At 42.5% G+C, this 15,200-nt stretch overlaps 2 long non-coding RNA genes and 1 other non-coding gene across 3 annotated transcripts in view; 1 reads left to right on the forward strand and 2 right to left on the reverse strand.

Moving 5' to 3' along the window:
• Positions 1 to 3,746: 3,746 nt before the first annotated feature.
• Positions 3,747 to 15,200, reverse strand: part of LOC140687729 (uncharacterized) — a 35,604-nt gene continuing 24,150 nt past the window's right edge. Inside the window, exon 5 of the long non-coding RNA XR_012062240.1 lies at positions 3,747 to 3,817. This is a non-coding gene — a long non-coding RNA (uncharacterized lncRNA). The remainder of the gene's footprint in view (positions 3,818 to 15,200) is intronic.
• On the forward strand, positions 11,528 to 14,039 carry LOC140700365 (uncharacterized). Its single transcript, XR_012078770.1, has 3 exons — positions 11,528 to 11,726; positions 12,845 to 12,953; positions 13,501 to 14,039. It is a non-coding gene; the product is annotated as an uncharacterized lncRNA (long non-coding RNA).
• On the reverse strand, positions 14,662 to 14,733 carry TRNAG-ACC (transfer RNA glycine (anticodon ACC)). The gene has a single exon. It is a non-coding gene; the product is annotated as a tRNA-Gly (tRNA).

Below are 15,200 nucleotides of genomic sequence, written 5' to 3' on the forward strand. Positions count from 1 at the left end.
AGCTGTGGATGAGAGAAGTACATTGGCCACCGGCCATTCTGAGAGAGTGACTCATCGGCCTATGTGGCAGTAACCACTGGCTGGTGGAATGACTCCCTTGGCCGTGGGGGGCGGTGGGGGAGGCGATGGCTGTGGTTGGACAGAGCAGTGCATTCCAGAAGAGAACCAGACCTCCTGCAAGGATGCCGATCTGTGCTGTCAGTCACCTTGGCAGTGATGAAGGAGGGAGAGGGAGGGGCAGATGAGTGGTGTCAGCAAGACGGCAGAGGCACCATTTAGTCATTGGTATTAAAAGCCCTGTGTTCACCATCCCCAGACTCATCCTGCCTCCTCCTCTTTCCCACCCCTAAATCCAATGATTAAGTCTGGTTGATGCTATGCTTTAATGTCTTCTAGGTACCCCTCTTCCACTACCTTTGTTTCACCACTGTCGCATACCGTACATCCTTCTGCTTATTTCCACCACCGTGACCCGAGCTCAAGTCTCCATCATCTCTCACGTGAACTCGGTAGACTCTTAACCAGTTGTCTTTGCTTCATGTCTCTTACCTCTAATCCATCCTTCCTACAGCCACCAATGTGTTCTCTCCAAATATGAAAATCCAAGCATGCCATTCCCTTACTTAAAATCCACAGCTAACCACGGCTCACTGGTTCTTGAACTTCATTTTGCATTAGAATCACCTGGGGGCATGTTAAAATACAGCACGGGACCCTAGCTGGAAAGTTCTTCACTCTTCCACATTTTCCTCCTTTACTCACTGAATCCCTGACCCTCGCATCTCCACCTCCCCCACCAGCATCTTATCATCAACACACATTGAATGCATCCTGTTGAATCCTCACAAAAAATGATGTGGGTCCCACTATTCTTCCCATATTATATAGATGTTGAAACCGGGCTCAGATAGGTTCAGAAACTTGCCCTAGCCACACAGCTAGAAAATAATAAAGCCACGATTCAGTCCTAGTGGCCTGTACCCAGTGCCTGGGCTCTTGACCCCTATAAGTACAAACTCATTCAGATGGAATGAAGCCTTTCTTCCTCAATGCTGTCAGTATTAACACTCTTCCTGTCACTTCCTGATGTAAACCCACATACAACGGAACATAAGGTCTTGCTTACCAGACTGAGTTCTTTGAGGCTGGGTCTTCACCTCTGCTTCCTATGCCTAGCACAGAGAGGGAACCCCATCCCGGGAGGATAAATAAATGAATTTCTTGCACCAGAGTATTGGCCAATGTAAAGTAAAACTTTTGATGGGTCATGAGAAATAAATACTCCAGAAGATTACTTAATTCCTTATAATATACCAACTCAACACACAGGGATCATTTTATGTTGGGAATACATAGGTATTACTCTATATTAGAGGAAACCCTGAGAAAAATGAAAATCCAAAAAACATGACAGCCATCAACTCACCGTTTTGACTATTTTCATCTTGGTTCTCCTGATTACATCTTTTAGACTTATTCACAGTGAATGGAGTGCTCCCCCTGGAACAGCATGGAGGCAGGATATCTGCACAGTAGTTTTACAACAAATTTGGTTAAGTCTTTTCTACTGGTCTAGAAAAGTACCCATTTTTTTTAAATCAACATTTTAAACCAAAAAAAAAAAATTACAGGGGCATGTGTATGAGAGTAAAATTTCATGCGTATTTGGAACCAAGGCCAAAACAATGTTTTTTGTAAATAAGCACCATTAACAAGAGAATATCAATTATCTTCTGCATATAAATCCAAAGTATAAGCAAACATCAACTTTCTGCTTCTCTCTTTTACTAGGAAGGGGATTGTTGCCAGCTAACCCTCAAGGTATCTCTTCCCTTCTACCACTTTTTCCCCCTCAGGTTAAGAGATTAGTTATGATGGAGAAGGGAAAAAATGAGTGAACACTTTACCCTGGAGTAAAAGTGACCTGTCAGGGCTCAGTTCCTCCAGAACCACCCAGGCCTCAGAACTCCTCCCCAGTCTCACTCTGGGCACAGGGCCACATGGTGCCAGAGATACTGCTTCTTTTCCATCTGACTTCAAGGCCTTTGTCAAAATGCACCATAAGGTAACAGACTATGTCAATGGGAATGACTCCTCAAAAGCGCGGGAAGGCCAAGCATCCACCTGCACTGTTCTGGAAGGTGGAGATACAGTTAAAAAAAAAAAAAAAAGCCAATCTCTCCCTTCCTGCCGTGTACCTTCTAATTCTTTGCTACCAACTGCACACATTCCTGTCCTCTCAGGCAGGTTTTGGACGCAGGGTAGCTCATCGTCTGGGCCTCTGTGTCTTCGCCCTCCCCCCCCCCCCCCTACATAGAGGCAAAGCTTCCAAGGCCTTCTCTGACCTGCAGAGGCCCAGAGCCTGGGGCCCCTCCCCAGTGGCAATGTGGAAGCTTTTCTTACTTTTGACCCAGCGGGCAGAGAGGTGACCTAGTCCTACAACTCCCCAAGGCTGGTTGTTCCCACCCAATGAGTCTGTAAGCACAGATCTTTGCAGAGGAGGCTGCAGTTGTAAGCATTCAGTCAGCAGAAAGAAAAAAACTTTTCCAACCCAGGCCTGTTAAGGACATGGTCTCAGACATTTCCTGCCTGAGTGGAGCCGCTTCCCTCTTCTTGCGCACATGCTCCCCCTACTGCCTGATGCTGACAAGGCACCCCTGGCTAGGGAGACCCTGGGCCGCCCCAGCCTGGGCCTGGAAGAGCCATGTCGTAAGACTGCAGAGAAATTGCCAAAAAATGAAACGGTAGATCCTTAAGAATTCTTCCACTGCTCCAGTGAAGGGCCCTCGCTAAGTCTTGTCTTTACATTTCAGGAATAAACTCTGTAATAAAGACTGAATAAATAAATCCTTCCTGAATAGAATTTTGCCAAATAAATTAAATTTAGGTTTCCCCCGCTACGAGCTAAGTAAATGGAAAGAGCTTCGGATTTGGACTCAGAATCGGAGACTGATTCAGGTTTCACTTTCTTGTCTGATGAGTGACCTTGGACACTGTAACCGTTTTAAGCCTCAGTTTCTTTACCTGTAATTTGGGCGTGATAATATGGCCCACCTCCAGTGTTGTTGTGGAGAGTAAATGAAGGCATGTGTATGTGTGAGAAAGAGCCTCATAACAGAAAAATTTAATGTGAGTCGTTTTTATTTCTTTCCCTTTCAATCCAACACACACACACACACACACACATACATACACACCCCTCCCTCGTCCATACAACTGAGTAGAAAGGGTGATGGAGTCAACTCAAACCTCTAAAAAGGAAGTAGTGTAAGGAAGCTCAGTCACAAACAGGAAGTAACAAAAATGCCACCAGAAAAACTGGCTCAGGCAAAAGAAACACACACACACACACACACACACACACACCCCTAGGTTCCATTTCTAAAGATCAAGTTAGATTTAGTTCATGATTTGGGGTGCTGCCAGCCTGGCTCGACCCCCTAAATTAGGGGGTTTTCAGAGATGATTAGGTAATTCTTCTGACCTAGATTTGACCTCACAGATGGGAATTCTCCCCGGGCATTTGCGGCTCTCTGCAGTTGGTCGGTTCCTGCCTTTTGAAATGTAGGTCTCGCCTCCTTTCCCCCGGCGGCCATGGGCGGGGCCACGGGGGCGGGGCGCCGAGGAGCCGAGGCCCCGCCCCCCGCGCCCGGGGCGCGGCCCTGCGCGGTTCTCAGGTTACGCCTCCCTTCCTGGCTTCACAGGCTTGCCACATTGTAGGTTGGCTTCTGCAGGGAATGCAAGAGAGCACGCGGTGCCGGCCGCACAAAGAAGTTTTACAGCGCTGGGGTTTCTGTCCAACTTTCCTTCCCAGTTTCTGTGAAGAGGAGACAAAATCCTGCATGTTTTTCTAGGAGGAGAGAAAAAAAAAAAACCCTGACGGGAAACTCAATAACACGTCAGGACACATTGTGCTATTTATTTTCTTGTTTTTCCTGTCTCATTCTTGAAACCTCTTTTCAAAAATCTTGCCACCTTTCTTGCCTCTTCCTTAATTTTGTGTGTTTTTAGGGTAGGAGAGGGAGAGGATTAGAAGCCTACGGATTTTAAGCCAGCCCCAAGCATTCCTAAAACTTGTCATTTGTTTGCAGAACGAGAGTTCGTTTTCCGGCCCAGATGAAAAGAGTAGATTCTGCCTCCTTTTCTTATATTTGAAAAAAAAAAAATTAACAACCCCCTCAGCAAAATGCTCGGTGCAAGTGAGATTCATTCGGAAAGTGGTGGAATTAGCTGGTGTTACAGATGAAGAGGTGAGTTGCAGAGAAGAAAGATAACTTGTCCCAGGCCACTCACCTGGCTCCCTATGAAGCCCAAACGAAGAGGTCAGGGTCTCCCAAATCCTACCCCAGCGTTTAATGCCCATTCTGCCATGAACCAACAGGTTCTGCAGGCTCGCATTGATGCCAAAACAAATGAACTGTCACAATTAAAACATAGGGTAAAATAAGTATTTAAAGTAAGGGAACTTTTTACAAATTATATAGGGTATGTACCATTATCAAAGGGACTTGGAGGTCCTTTTCCATAGATTTAATTAAATTTTTATTTTAATAAATTTTGAGGGTAATTCATTTACATGATTGAAAAGTCACAATTCTACAGCCTAGTACACCTGAGAAGTCTTGCTGCCACCTCCTTCCCCTTCATCTTCTTTTTCCAACTTTTTTTCTCCTTCACTGGTGATCATTTTTATTTTTCAATCCTACCTCTGATTTTTAGGAAAATACCAATCAGCACAAATATATAATCTTACTTATTTGCAGTCTTACCAAAAAAAAAAAAAAAGAGAGCATATAGTGCATTTTGAATTGGTTTTCTGGAGACGGTGGTGGGCTGTGCTAAACCATCTACATCTAGCTCTGGTGTGACTGAGAATCCAGAGGTTTCAACTGGATAGATTTGGCCTATAAACCTAGGCCCCTCCCTAAACCAGAACCAGCTGCGGCTGCTGCAAGCTGGGATTCTGTGCCCATCCCTGACGGGGCACTAGCTGTTTCACAAGGAGAAACCTGTCTAGATGCCCAAGTAAAACCCAAATGATATGGTAGGGGCAAGGTTTTAAGCAGTAATTGCCTGTTACTGTTGCTTAGAGGATGGTGAGTGACAATTCCCAGAAAGTAGCATAGTGTCTGACTGACAGAGAGGTCATGGTCAATGCAATTTCCACATAGGATTCTTCCACCAAAGGAGGTTCACATCCTTCCCATCGCCACTGGGCATTGAAAGAACGCAGAAGATCAAGGTTACTGCAGGGAGGAAGGCCAGGGGCCGCCGCTGTCCTAGACACGGGAAAGGATGGACACAGATCAGACCGACAAAAGCAGAGGCTGTCTTCCCGGCCCCACAGGCTGTGGGTTTACAATGGTTCCTCACAGGAGGGACTGGAGATGAGTGGGGACCCTCCAGATTCTCTACACTGTTGACAAGACAGCCTGACGGATATGTCACAGCACCACCCATTGGCCCTTGTGTTAGATTACTAGGACTGCTGTAACAAAGCACCACAAAATGTTTGACTTCAACGGTAGAAATTTATTGTCCCACAATAATGGAGGCTACAAATCCAAGATCAAGGCGTCTGCAGGGCTGGTTCTATCTGAAGCTGTGAGGGAAGGGGCTGTTCCAGGCCCCTCTCCGTGGCTTGGGGATGGTCATCTTTCCTCTTGTGTCTTCATATCATCCATCCTTTATGTCTGTCTGTCTGTGTCCAAATGTCCCCTTTTTATAAGGCCACCAGTCACGCTAGATTAGAGTCCACCCTAAGAAACACATTTTAACTTGATGACCTTTGTAAAGACCCTGTCTGCAAATAAGGTCACATTCTGAAGTTCTAGGGGTTAGGACCCAAACTTATATTTTTTTAGATATTTAACAAATGTATTTAAATTAAAACTTGTAACCTACTGTTGGCATTAATAGTAACATACTCTTTGTTACTTTTTACCTTTTTAACTGAAAGTATCAAAAAGCAAGATTTTCCAGGGTTGTGATGATGATGATGATGATGATGATTATCATTACTATGATTATTATTTTGCATGGTAAAATTTACTATTAATAAAGTTTTCTGATGTTGAATATGAGCAATTTGAAAAGGCATATTCCAGATTTTTCATTCTCATGGTATTTAGCTGGGACCATAAATTTTAGAGAAGACTTTTTTTTCCAATTTATTGTATTGTGGTAAAATACATTTAACATAAAATTTACCATCTTCACCATTTATAAGTGTGCAATTAAATGGTATTAAATATACCCTTATTTTTGTGCACAATCACTACCTTCCATTTCCAGAATTCCTTGTTTTATAAAACTTGGACTCTGTATCCTTGAAGTAATAATTCCTCATTCACCCTTTCCCCCAGCCCCTGGCAATCACCATACTACTTTCTGTCACTATGATTCTGATGACTCTAAGTACCTCATATAAGTGGAATCATACAGTATTTGTCTTACTTGACTGGCTTATTTCACTTAGTATAATGTCCTCAAGATTCATCCATTTTGTAGCATATTGCAGATTTTCTTTCCTTTTAAAGGCTGAATAATATTCCATTGTGTATGTACATATCGCATTTTGGTTATCCATGTACCCATCGGTGGACACTTAGGTTGCGTTCACATTTCAGCTCTTGTGAATAATGCTGAAATGGACACAAGTGGACAAATATCTCTTCGAGACCTTGCTTTCAATTTGTTTGTATATATAACCAGAAGAGGAATTGCTGGATTACATGATAATTCTATTATTAGTTTTTTTGAAGATCACCATGCTGTTTTCACAGCAGCTGTAACATTTTACATTCGCACCACCTGTACACAAGGGTTCCAGTTTCTCCACGTCCTTACCAACATTTGTATTCTGTGTTTTTGATAGTAGGCATCCTGATGGGTGTGCAAATCAGTGAGTTCTGATTTGCATCTCCCTGATGATGAGTGATGAGTATCTTTTCATGTGCTTATTGCCGAACTGTATATCTTCTTTAGCAAAATGACTATTCACATTTTTTGCCCACTTTTGAATCTGGCTGTTTGTGCTTTTGTTGTTGAGTTTTAGGAGTTCTCCATATAGTCTGGATATTAATCCCTTATCAGATTCCAGCATACCTCTTTTGAAGGAAGGCAATTCAACCCATAACATCCCTTTTCAGATCCACAAGCATCCTCTCCATTTCCAGAAGTGCTGGCCTCACACCTCCATTCCACTATTGAGAACAAAGCCATACGCAAAGAGTCTTTGGAAGTGTCATATTAATTGGGCGTATTATGGAAAGTAGGAGGCAGTTTGAAACCCCTTGCTTTATAATTGGTTGCATATATAATATCCGTATACTGAATCTAACATGCTTCTCCTTATGGAGACTGGGTCCTGTCATTTTCAACAAATCCTTTCTTTGTCTATAAGTTCAAAGCAGAAAAACAAAAATCCCTCCAACTACTGTGATGCAAACCAAGCTTTCCCCACTCTCTCCCTCCACCGCACACACCTGACCATTGGAGGTGAGATCCTGGTGCCCAGATTGTACAAAATCAAGTGCTCCTTCTACTCAAATGTAAGATTTTTCTTTAGCTACAGTGTGGAAGCTATACTGAACTAAAAGGTATATCAGGCTCTTGACTGGGCTTTGGGGGTTGTGGTTATTAATCATTTTACTTTTGCTTCTGTTAAATCTGGCTTGACATCTTGCTGAGATGCTGTGACAAACACTTTGGACCCATGACTTGGCAGGACCAGGTCTGGCTCTTGTCAGGCAGGGGAAAGCAGCCAAGCTTGGTTCGAACATGCTCAAGGGATTTGACACCTGGAAACCCCCACAAAGCTAATTTCATTCCAGATCTTTCTCAACACCCAGAGGAGGGAACACAAGAGCTGATTGTCCTTACCAGTTTCCCTGCTTGCAATTCCATGGTCTCAGGGTTTGTAGAGGGAGGAGGTGGGTAGACATGTACATTTACTAGTGTAGGGTCTCAAGTCAAAAAGCAGATCTGATGCCTTACAGCCCAGTGACCGAATGCTGCCCCCTGCAATTCTGAGGGATGATAATTTAGAACTAAGCAACCCTTAGCCCAGGGGTGCCGATGTCAAACCCCTCCACCAGGCTCAGGCCAATGACCTGTTTTCCTCAGGGCTTTGCCTTTGTGATTCTGGTTACTTGTTGCTTCCCATCATTCTTGTTTTCCACATTTCTTGGGCTCCATCCAATGCTGAGTAATGATCCTGAGCCAGAAGCCCTGAGGCTTTAAGCTGATGCTCCAAAGAGGGGTGTAACTAACAGCTCCAGGCACCAAATGGTGGGCCCCTCATCTGCCCACAGGCTCTGTAGGAGGAGTCGGGTGTAGCCAGGGTCAGGTGATTTGTATCCTTTGGCAGAGCTGGGGAGAAGCGAGGGCATTCCCAACTGAACCTCCGTGTCTGGTCTTTGGGGGTGCAGGGGGGCTCTTACTTATCACACAGAGTGATATGATACCCCATTCGCTATTGCTTCCCTTCCTTTCTTCTCCCTTGTCCTGATCCACCCCACGGTCATCACTGGAAGTATTTTACTCCAGCATCGTCTTGAGGTGAAGGAAAGATCTGAAATAGATCTTGCATGACCTGGATCTGTGACATCTACTGGACTCTGTGCTGCTGAAACTCCTGGGGGGTGGACCCCAGGACTGGCGCAGAAGTTCAGTGAGGCTGACAAAAGGCTTGAAGTGAGGTGCCAGCCTCCAGAGTGAGCTCTCAGTGTGCACTGTAAAGGAGATTATGGCAACGCTGAAGGCGGTACACACAGCCAACTGTGTGCCTTCTGTGTGCCAGGTGTCATTCAATTTAGTCGTCACAAACAGTTCTATGAGGTATGTACTATTACTGTTCCCATTTTACCAATGAGGAAACCGAGCCACAGAGAGGTCCTTCATCACACAGTTAACCCAAGGAAGAGCTGGCGTTTTAGCCCTGGCAGTTCAGCTCTGGAGTCAGCACTCTCAATCATGGACCCATATTAACAAAAGCATGGTATTATTGTTTCCAAGTCACAACTGAGAAGACCGAGGTACAGAGAAGCCCTGTGACTTGCCCTACCGCACGTGGCCGAGGAGACACTGGGAGACAGGCACCTCCCATCTGACCCCCGACCACACCCCTAGGGGGAGAGGGGAGGTTGAGGAGGGGTGGAGTCAGGATGTGACTGCTTCTGACTGTCCCTTTTCCACCCTGAGTTTCCACCTTCCTCCTGAAGCTTCAGCTCTCAGTTCAGGTGACAGGAAGCTACCAGAAAAAGAGCCAGATAGTGAGTGAGCAGGTGAGGAAATCAGAAACCTGCACCTGCCAATCCAGGAATCAGTCCAATCTGCCTTATGGAAATGACACCTGGCCGCCCAGGTGTCCAGATGCCCCTAGGCAAAGGGAGGTGAACATTAGAGGAAGTTAGAGCCCCCAAAAAGGTGAATGTGGAGTAGCAGAGAAAATAAAGAGGGCTAAGATGGGAAGGAAGCAGGCTGGAACCAGATACCCTTTCAGGTGGAAAGAACCATAGAGACTGACGAGTCCAACCTCTTAGATATTATTAATAATGAGAGCTAACACTGACTGGGCACTGATTTTGTGCCAGGTATTGTGCTAAGTGCTTTCCTTGTGCCTACAGCAATCCTATGATGCAGGTGCTATTTTTGTCTTCATTGGGAAAGTGAATCAAAGGTTAATTAGCCCAATAAAAGGTAGATCAAGGCAGTTTCCCTCTCTCCAAAGCCCACATTGTTTTTTACTGTTTAACATTTTATGATGGACCATTCCAAATATACGCAAAGTTAGAGAGAATATTGTAATGAACCCTCATAAGTCCATTAACCAGTTGCAATAATCATCAACACGAGACAGATCTTACTTCATCATTCATCCCCCATCTATTCTTCCACTACTAGATTTTTTTGAATTTCATATATATTATTTCTGTATCATAGTGTCCTGTTATCAGTGCATATCTTAATAGGTATCTCCAAGAAAAAAGGACTTTCTTAACGTAGCCATAATACCAGTGTTCTGTCTAAAGAAAATAACAATTATTGCTTAATACCATCAAATATCCAAACATTGTTCAGATATCTCAGACTGTCTCATATGGGTATTTTTACAGTGGTTTATTTGAATTAGGATAAAATATAGTCCTCACATTAAAAATAGAACTACTATATGACCCAGCAATTCCACTCCTGTGTATATATCAGAAGAAAACAAAATACTAAGTTGAAAAGATACATGCACCCAATGTTCATAGCAGCATTATTACAATCACTGAGGTATGGAGGCAACCTAAATATCCATCAACAGATGAGTAAAGAATATGTGGTGCATATACACAATGGAATACTACTCAGCCATAAAAAAGAATGAAATGTCATTTGCAACAACATGGATGGATTTGGAGGGTATTATATTTAGTGAAATAGGTCCAAAGACTTACTGTATGATACACTTATATGTAGAATCTAAAAAATAAACTAGTGAATATAACAAAAAAGAAACAGACTCACAGATGTAGAGAACAACTTAGTGGTTACCAGTGGGGATACGGAAGTGAGGAGGGGCAAGATAGGGATAGGGGATTAAGGGGTATAAACTATTATGTATAAAATAAATAAGCGACATGGATATATTGTACAACACAGGGAGTATAGCCAATATTTTATATTAACTATAAATGACCTTTAAAAATTGTGAATAGGGGAAGGGTAGAGCTCAGTGGTAGAGTGCACACTTAGCATGCACAAGGTCCTGGGTTCAATCCCCAGTTCCTCTGTTAAAAATAAATGAACCTAACTTATTTTTTTTAAAAAATTGTGGATCGCTATGTTGTACATGCAAAACATATAATATTGTAAATCAACTATACCTCAATTTAAAAAAAGTCCCCACATTATATTTGGGTGATATTCACCGTCCCCTCCCCATTGCCATTCATTTGTTGAAGATACAGAGTCTCACATTTTGGATTTTGCTGATTATATCTTTGTGGTGTCATTTAACATGTTTCTCCATCCTCTGTATTTCCTGTAAACTGATAGTTAGATCTAGTGTTTTAATTAGATTTACATTTAATTGTTTGGCAAAGCTACTTCATAGGTAGTACATAGTCACAGCCTCTATGCTTACATCTACTTTTTTCCAGAAGACGAAAGATCTAGCCCAAGTTCAAAAAGCTTATGAAGGACAGACCAGGACTGAAACTCAAGTCTTCTGACTCCAGCCCCCTGCCCTTCCATCCCATCACAGTACTCCAATCTAGAATTTTCTCCTGGAATGGAAGGACAGTTGAGCTGTCATTTAATCTACTCCTTCCTTTCATGAGAGAAGCCAAGAGAGGAGCAGTGGGAAAATTACAACCTTTCTTTGGCATATGGCAATATTTTAATTTTAAACAGATGATAGGAGAGAGGGATCTCCCCAAGCTGGGTGGGGCCATGTACCTTCTGCTTTTGCCAGAGGACTGGAAGTATTTAAGCCAGAGCTCTGGCACGGAATAGCATTCCTGTTCCCTCTCTCCTTTCAGATATGGAGAACCAATTTACCTGAGTGAGTGCTGACAGGAACATTTCATCCTTTTGACTTATTCATTTCACTTGATGGGAAAGAGGTGGGTGCACGCTCGCAGCACTGGGTGCCTAAGGAGATACTCGGAATTCCACATGGGGGAACAGGGAAGGAGGAGCTAGTGAGGGCAGCAGCCATGCTGCGTGTTTCAGAGGTGAGCACTTTTTCTTTTTCCTACGCTGTATTTTTCTGTATTTTTCTTCCTGCTAAACTGAGCCTGCAAACACCAGAACCAAGACTGTATGACACAGATAAACAGATCTCTTCGCATCGCCAGAGGAAGAAATCACCCCATACGAAAACTTGGACAATCTTGGGGCGGGGGTGGGGGGGAAAGGTGGCCCAGATGCACAATAACAGTAGGAGTTCACATTTATTGGACATTTAACACATGCCAGGCATGTTATATGCAGTATCTCATTTAATCCTCACAACAACCCTGCAAAGTAGAAGGCATGTGCTTTTGTCTGAATCGGGAGGTGAGGAGGAACGTGAAATCACAGACAGCAGTGAAGGCAGAATTCAGATCTCTGTTTTTCTCATTTAGTGTCTGTGGCTTAACCATTATTAGGCTTCAAGCTCAGCTAGGTGAAGATAGCTATTTGAGAGGGGACAGCAGCTTAGAAAGGAGCTTCCGATGGGGTGATGGGACGCTTTCCGAAGGAGATGGCTGTGGAGAAGCAACAGTTAAGCACTCTTCTGCTCCCTCTCTGTCAAGTTTAGGGCTCCTAACTGGGAAGGATTATCAGGGTCACATCTGGCACACACAAAGCCTTAGTGTGAATTCGAAAGTGACGCCTCTTGTGGGTGGATAAACCATAAAAGCTGCCCCTCTGGGAGGCCCCTTCTCAAGGGTGATATCTGCACAGGGCTCACTGCTTGGGGCAGGACTGGGTCGGATTCCAGCCCCCTTCACGCCCTGAGCCAAGCCAGAGAGCAGGCAGTAGGCCCCGTGAGAGTCAGGCTGGCTCCCCACCCAGCGCACAGCACCCTTGTCAAGCCCGTCATTCTCGCTGAGCTGTTACCATCTTTTGGTGGTTGTTTCACGTGACTGAGGTCTCAAGTCAGCTCAGAAGAGAGCAGAACCCAATTACTAGATTACTCACAATGCTGGCTTTCTTTCTTCTTTTCTTTCTTTTTTTTTTTTTCCACCACATTCAAAGCTGTGGCAGCCAAATTTCCCCCAGCCTCACTGGTTTGACTCAAGAGGCTGGGATGATGTCTATATACGGGCAGCCCAGAGATTGTGACCATATCATTCCTTCTTTTCAGTCGAGCTGATCAAGTTAAATGGCTGATTTTCGTCATGGGATTTTGTAAAAGAACATGAAAAATCATTTGAATTTTATGAACATCTTTTAAACCTTTTTAGAAACTCCAGGTAAGTATGAATCAGTACAAACATTCAGGAAATAAATTTGGTCATAACTTAGATACGGTCATTTCATTTTGGGGAATTTATAGTCGAGAAATGCTAAACACGAGAGAAAAACAAAAGCTTCTATTTACATAGATATTCCTCGCTATATTCTTTATAACAGGAAACAAATGGAAATCAGCTGTTCTTTATGGGCACACGTGTAAGTTGGTAAAATATGGTCTATATCATGTAATAGTTTTACATTGTTTTTAGAACTTGTGTTTGTTAGATGACATAAATGCCCATGTTGTTATATTATGGGGAAAACATCAGGAAACATATGAATAATATGTATGATCACAACTATGTCAGGCTTGCTTTAAAGAATTCAGAAAGATGATATACTGAAATCAGTCTTAGTGATAATAACCTAATGATAATAACCACTATCTACTGAGTTTTGACTATGTGCTAGGTACCATTCTAAGTGATCTCTGTGTATTAACTCAGTTTATCCTTACAGCAACACCTTGAGGTTAGCACAACTATTGTGATTCTCATTTTACAGATAAGGGAGCTGAGGCAGAGCAAAGTGAAGTAACCTTCCCAAGCCATATAGCAAGCAAGGTCAAAGCTGGAAGAGGAATCCAGGAAGCCTTCACAACCATGCCTCCTAGCCATTGATCAGTTCAACAAAAAACAGGAAAAGGGTAATATGGAGAGATAGTATTAAAAATGTTATATACAACAGAGAGCCTGGAACATTTTGTGATAAGGAAGTTGTCAAAGACTGGGCGGGTCCTGTCGAGAGGACTCATGAGCTAAACGGAAGAGGTTCTCCTCGCCTAAAGAAAATAAATCTGAGCATCATTAACTGTGGTGGATTGAAACACATCAATATTTTTAGACCTATAGGTTTAAAATTACTCAGAGGGAAAAAAAAAAAACTCATCGGCCCCTTTAGAGAAACTAGGAAATAACTCATTCTGAAAACTGGTAAGTAGAGGAAAAGAATCAGGCGTTTATCCTGCTGATACTGTGTAGAACTTACAGTAAGTAAATTGTTGATGAGAGCAAATTTCTCCTAATAGAAATATTCCATATAATAAATGAGGCAGGAATAATAGATCAGCACCATTTTTAACCCCATATAAAATAATGGATTAGGCAATGAATGCTAACATGACAGAAGACAAAGCCAGACAGTATGTGCTTCCTGGTGGAATTATCACATCACCATCTATGAAACATTCAGGCAAAAAAAAAAAAAAAATCAAAACCTGAATCAGATTGTACCTCTAGATTTGACTCCTGATTTATAAGAAATGCAGGAGACAGAGAAGTGTTTTAAATGACACCATGGGGAATGAGATTAGCAAAATCTAGACTGGGACACTTTATAAGACATAGAACTTGATTTCTTCAATACACAAATTGCAGGGAAAAGGGGACAATAGGGATTTAAGAGATTAAAAAAGACTAATTGCAATGATTTCATTTGCATTCTATTTAGAGGAAAACTCCTGCAAAACATTTTGAGACAATCAGAGAAATTAAAATACTGCTTGGGTATTTAATTTTTTTTTTGACCTATCTTATTGATTTGGGGCTTCTTTTCTTTTTTCTTTCTGTTTTGTTTGTTTGGTTGGTTGGTTCTCTTTTTTTGAGGGGGAGGTAATCAGGTTTGTTTGTTTGTTTGTTTGTTTATTTATTTATATTTATTTTTTAGTGAAGATACTGAGGATTGAACCCAGGGCTTCATGCATGGTAAGCATGAGCTCTACCACTGAGCCATACCTTCCCCTGGATATTTGATTAAACTAATGGATTTTGTTCAATTTTTAAGTGTAAAGATGACATTGTAGTTATACTTTTAGAAAGAAATCTTGTCTTTTAGTGATGCATGCTGAAATATTTGTGGATGAAAATATATGATTTCTAAGATTACCTTTAGTGTATTTCAAGAGCCAGGGGGAAGTGAATGAGGGAGAGATGCAAAAAGATTGGCCATGAATTGATCATTGTTGAAGCTGAGTGATGAGTACATGGAGGCTCATCAGACTCTTCTTTCTACTTTTATACAGGATTTAATATTTCCATAACAAAACATTGTGAATGGTACAAACATATCTTAATTTATTCTTATTTAAAATATTTAACTCTTTTGCTGTAGAACTGAGGGCTAGTATAAGGCCATGTGTGAAGGCATAGACTAAGGACCAGACTGCCTGAGTTTGAATGTCAGCTCTACCACTTACCAGTTGGATA

This window comes from Vicugna pacos, chromosome 2 (genome assembly GCF_048564905.1).
Source record: "Vicugna pacos chromosome 2, VicPac4, whole genome shotgun sequence".
NCBI lineage: Eukaryota > Metazoa > Chordata > Mammalia > Artiodactyla > Camelidae > Vicugna > Vicugna pacos.